General features: G+C 41.0%; 1 long non-coding RNA gene across 1 annotated transcript in view; it reads left to right on the top strand.

The window, feature by feature from the left end:
• Positions 1 to 4,023: 4,023 nt before the first annotated feature.
• The window catches only part of LOC117487194, a 56,813-nt gene continuing 54,836 nt past the window's right edge, over positions 4,024 to 6,000 (top strand). The window contains exon 1 of the long non-coding RNA XR_004556360.1: positions 4,024 to 4,156. This is a non-coding gene — a long non-coding RNA (uncharacterized LOC117487194). The remainder of the gene's footprint in view (positions 4,157 to 6,000) is intronic.

The following is a 6,000-nucleotide window of genomic DNA, read 5'->3' as shown; positions in this document are numbered from 1 at the left end:
GGTGATTTTACGGATGAACGGTTTTTGTCATTGGAGGTCTCAAACTTAAAGGTCCCCTATTATACTGTTTTTCATCAATATATTATAGGTCTCAGATATATACAGAACCTGTCTCTGATTGGCTGAAACACCAAACAGATCATTGCAGCATCCCATAATCCCCTCTGTTTCAGCCCTGTTTCAAAAGTGCTGTTTCTCTGTCTGTTAATTTAGATGAAAATAAGGAGCCCCTCCCCACGCCCCTCTGAGAGATATTTGGTTAAAAAGAACACAATGGTGCTCTAGGAGGAGATTCAGGTGATAAGGTGGGGGGGGGGGGGGGGGGGGGGGGGTTACCTTGGTTGCTGATTGGCTAATGGTTACACAAGACAAAAAACTCATCGTGATATCATAAAGTCTGACCAGCTCATTTTCAGTAGTTCCCTTGTAGCCTTTGTTATCTTTTTAATTCTGGAGATTGAATTTATGTTTAAAAAAAATCACTAAAAGTGCATGGTGTTAATATGTTGAGATTATCCTGCTGTACAAAACACAGTGTAGTGTAAAACGATCTGAAAAATCCCATTGCTTTTTGTGGAGGGAACCCTTGCAATGCTTACTTCCGGGTCGGCGTACAAAGATATGTCATGTCTGCACCGATCTATAGACGTCTCTTAGTGCACAGCATGCACCGGGATTTATCCCATTAGTATCAACAAGGATTTAGAGTTTGTTAAGTTGTTGCAGAAGCAGTTTGCACTTCCTGTTGGAGTCACAGAGGATGTGTACAGATAAAAAGATCCTGCGTGAAAACATGTATAAATAAATGCAGCTCCGTTCTGGCAGCAGTGTCGATGAGATCGTAGATTATTAGGCTGCTGCTCTGCTAATTGGTGTGTGTGTGTGTGTGTGTGTGTGTGTGTGTGTGTGTGTGTGTGTGTGTGTGTGTGTGTGTGTGTGTGTGTGTGTGTGTGTGTGTGTGTGTGTGTGTGTGTGTGTGTGTGTGTGTGTGTTGTAATGTTGGCAGCGAACACTGTGTACAGACAGGCAGGATCACTGCATCTGTTTACAGCGACCTGCGGATTAAATCAGACCTCACACTTCAAATAGAGACTAATCCAACACACACACTCTCACACACACACACACACTTTCTCTGAGTCCAGCGGGAACATTAAAGTCGGCGACATAATCCATCGAGTTCAAATGGAAACAGTTAGAGTTGTAATCATTGAGAGGGTGTGTGTGTGTGTGTAACATCCTAGCAGCAACACACACACACACAAACACACACACACACAGTCTCTTGTTTTCGTGCCTTAGTGGATTTTTTATTTGTGTCATAGTGGTGGAAAGGAACTAAGTACTATTTACAGTACATTAAGTACTGTTTTTAAGTACAAATTGAGGTACATTTGAAGCTACTTTATACATCTCACAGACAAACAATGCACTTTTTACTGCACAACATTTATCTGAGAGCTTTGGTTTCTTTACAGTTTCAGGTTATTAAAAAAACAAACATATTAAACTGAAAACAATGATGTATTATAAATGAACACATGATGCTGGTGAGGTGCAGTGACTCTGCCTCAACAGCAGGGCGGCGCCAGAGATCTGAACTTGAACTCTTCTGAGTTTGATGTTGATGCTGCTTGACAATCACACACACACACACACACACACACACACACACACACACACACACACACACACACACACACACACACACACACACACAGCACTCTCTCTATACATTGTTAATGGAGTGCAGCACTGTGAGCGTGTGTGTGCAGTGAAATGTAAACAAGGCATTGCATATAAATTCAATTTAATATAAAAAATGGAAAATAAATAAACTGTAAATATAAAACGAATATATATTCACCTCTTGAGTTTTTCTCTATACATCAAATATACAGAATAGGTTAGTATACAATAAAATACACCAATCTACAACTAACAACATATAAACATAGTATAATGTATACTGTATGTACACAATCGGATACTTTGTATTCAATATTTGTTGTATTTCTGCCAGAAGCCAAAACATGACATTTAAAATCAAGTGGAAGTCAATAACAGTTGATTCAGATGGAACAAGGGAGTGTGTGTGTGTGTGTGTGTGTGTGTGTGTGTGTGTGTGTGTGTGTGTGTGTGTGTGTGTGTGTGTGTGTGTGTGTGTGTGTGTGTGTGTGTGTGTGTGTGTGTGTGTGTGTGTGTGTGTGTGTGTGTGTGTGTGTGTGTGTGTGTGTGTGTGTGTGTGTGTGTGTGTGTGTGTGTGTGTGTGTGTCGCCATACGTCTGTTGCATTAACATTAGTGGAAATATCGACTGTGTGTGTTGAGGGGGTTAGATGGTTGGTTGGTTAGCAGAAACACTCAAAGGGCAGCAGGGTGAGCCGTGTTTCCATACAAGAGATAACTGCCAGGGGGCGAGAGGGGGATGCTGTGTGTGTGTGTGTGTGTGTGTATAAGGGCATGGAGAGAAGAGGTAAACAAGGCCCAGAGGTCAGAAAAACGAGCATTTGACCTGAATTTCGCTGATTTGAAGGTCAGGATGCCTGTTTGGGAAGAGGCGAAACGATACACATTTCCTAAAGGTTGAAGCATTTTCTAACCTGGGAACTGAGAGAGGTTACTATGATCTTTATTATGTTATAAATAAATATATCCACACAGGGTGGAGGGGAAAAGCTCCTAAAGGCTACAACCTACCATAACGTTTCATTACAATCAGGTCTGTAGTTTTTCCATTATCAATTACAGGTACAGAATGTCAGACACCAGTTAGTTTGGTCCTTCCTGGTTACCATCCTGTTTCTGTTTCCTGAAAGGCACGGTTCATTAATTGTCCTGCTGAACAAGAAACTCTTTACCAAAACGTTATTATTCTCACTGGTAATGTTTTCATCATAATAATTATTAACGAGGATAAGCCGACACATCTCAAAGGTCAAATAAAAACCTCCACCTGCCTGTAGATCTGTGATTGGCCCAAGAGAGGGAGCCAAGAGTAAGAGAAAAGAGACGTTTACCCCCCAAAGTCCCCCCCTTCTCTCACACACACACACACACACACAAACACACACACACACACACACACACACACACACACACACACACACACACACGCACAGACACACAGGAGCTCCCCGTCACTCTTGACTAACCACATTTGAGGCTCATGCAGAGCGACAGGGGGTCTCCGGGTCAGTCTCGGAGTCTCAGGACCTCGCTGCCCGCCAAACTGTCTCCCTCTGTCCACACACACACACACACACACACACACACACACACACACACACACACACACACATATGATTTTCTGAAATGTAAATCACCGGTTATATCGTATGTTATTATATTAGAAAAAATACAAATAATGATACAAAAATATATAATCCCCTTTTTAAGTTGGTTGAATACACATTTATTCAGGTTGATTTAAATATGACCTTTTATTTAAATACAGTTATTAATTGATTGTTTTAAGATATCTTGGAAATCAAGTATTCCTGCTCCCCAGAGGATGAACCCTTTTTATTGAACCCGTTAGATTAAGAGATTATTTCTAGTTCATTGTATCTTATTTAATTATGAATTACTTATATTTAAAACATATCATTTTTATATATTGTATTCCTCATTTTGTATTCATTTAAAAGTAACAACTGTCACAAAAAACAAATTTCCCCATGGGGTAATTTAACTATTTCTGATGAATAATTAGTTTAAATATTGTATTAATCATATAGTGGTTGATATCACAGTGATGGCTGCAGCCTGGGAGAAGCAAACATATCAAGAGTTTCTCTGCTTTATAGAACTGTGCAGAAATCTGGCTGACAGTCATTAAGACATTCCTCTCCACGCTGAGACATGGGCCTCTTTGTGTGTGTGTGTGTGTGTGTGGGTGGGTGTGTGTGTGTGTGTGTGTGTGTGTCTGTCTGTCTGTCACCCTGGTGTCTGTGTTTGGACTTCCTCGCTGTGTGTCTTCAGTCTGGAAGGTGGAGCAGCAGCAGCAGCATGGACGAGGAAATGTGGCTCGAATCATCGAATCCTGAGACGAACCAAGCCATAGAACTCACCGGGAGCTGCTCTCTGATTGGCTGCCAGACTGGAAGTGAAATACACATCACGACCACAGGATGAGGAGGCAGATTTAACGCTGAGGTAAGACACATGCATGTTCACACTCCACAATAACCCCAAGCAGGCTCCACTCAGTGTGCCAACTAAGAAACATATTGATTTGTGGGTGTGCTGTTGATGTACACTATTGTCCCACAATGCATTGCAACAGAACTCTTAAGTGGTAGCCTACTTGTCATGTAGAAAAGAGTTGTGTTGTGTGATTGTTTTGGGCGACCCACCAGTGAGGTGTTTAAGACTGGAGTTTGTAGTAGTGTGTGTGTGTGTGTGTACTTGTGTATACGTGTGTGTGTCCATCAGCCATGCGTGAGTGTGTGATTTGCATGGTTCCTGAAATAGTTGTACTATAATAAGTTCACGCTGACAGACAAACATTAGGAAATGGATTTGTGGTGGAAAGTTTGCAGTAATACATCTTAAAGCAGCGAGAAAAAGACATGTGGACACAAAGCATGCAACAATTTACGAACAGAGGCGGAGTGAGTCACACATCTAGTCCAATAACAACCTTGAAAAATACTCAAGTTTTGTACAGTATCAACATGTAAACAGACACAGCAGTCAGTCTGTGGTGAGTTAGCTTCATGGTTGAATCAAATTTGCTTTCATGCAACTACCAATAATTTCACTTATCAATTAATATCCGAATAACCAGATCTTCTCCAACAATCGACAATTTGTTCAGTCTATAAAATGTAATAAAAACAAGGCACAACATGGCTGTTACATGTTGCCAAACCTAATCAAATATTTCTCAAACTAGAAGTCACAAACCCAGAAATATTCAGTTCAAATGACACCGTGAAAAAGCTGCATTTTAGAAGCTAAAGCCAGCATTTCTGTTAGTTTTTGAGGCGTTGTTTTTCACTTTAAATATAATAATGTAATAATTGTTTCTTAGACTGACTTATGTACTGATTTTACTTGTTTGGGTATAGTTTATTTACCAGTTGTTTGTGAGTTGATTGTTTGATAATCTGTCATCGTTGTGACCGTTAGAGCTCAATATAAATTGTGTGTGTGTGTGTGTGTGTGTGTGTGTGTGTGTGTGTGTGTGTGTGTGTGTGTGTGTGTGTGTGTGTGTGTGTGTGTGTGTGTGTGTGTGTGTGTGTGTGTGTGTGTGTGTGTGTGTGTGTGTGTGTGTGTGTGTGTGTGTGTGTGTGTGTGTGTGTGTGTGTGTGTGTGTGTGTGTGTGTGTGTAAGCTTCAGCGTGGGCTCCATCAGAGGGCAGTAGAGTTCAGAAGTTGTTCTGCGTGTTTTGTGCAAAAAGTGCCGACCCTAGCGTTCTGCCCGCTGTGTGTTAGAGCTCTCATCGTTGTTGCATACGTGTTGATTTGACTCAAAGTATCTCTCAGTGTTGACGGGATTATATCACAGTTAATAACACAACCAATACATATATTTTTTTAAAGCCCCCAAAGCCACAACAGATCACAGAAACAGTGAAAATCCAACTCGAGGTCAAAAAACATTCTACAGTTGTAACGAGATTACAGAAACTCATCGAGCATATTTTTGTCTTCTTTTATTATTTTAGCCTTAAACCAAGAGGTGAACAGATAACAAGACAAACACACACACACACACACACACACACACACACACACACACACACACACACACACACACACACACACACACACACACACACACACACACACACCTGCTGACCTCGCTGTATTGGAGGATGTTTGTGTTCCTGGATTACATCTGTAAAGTCAGGATTAACCTGCACATTAAACACCCTGCAGACACAAATGACAGCCTAAAGGCCCGTCATTTCCCACAATCCTTTGCTGTTTCCTGCTGGAGATGATTTCGCTCATCTGTTTGTGTATTTCTTTATTTGATTTTCATATTCAGAC

The sequence above is a fragment of the Trematomus bernacchii genome, unplaced genomic scaffold, assembly GCF_902827165.1.
Source record: "Trematomus bernacchii unplaced genomic scaffold, fTreBer1.1, whole genome shotgun sequence".
Classification (NCBI taxonomy): domain Eukaryota; kingdom Metazoa; phylum Chordata; class Actinopteri; order Perciformes; family Nototheniidae; genus Trematomus; species Trematomus bernacchii.
Note: the sequence above shows the minus strand (reverse complement) of the source record. Positions and strands in the feature narration are given on the sequence as shown.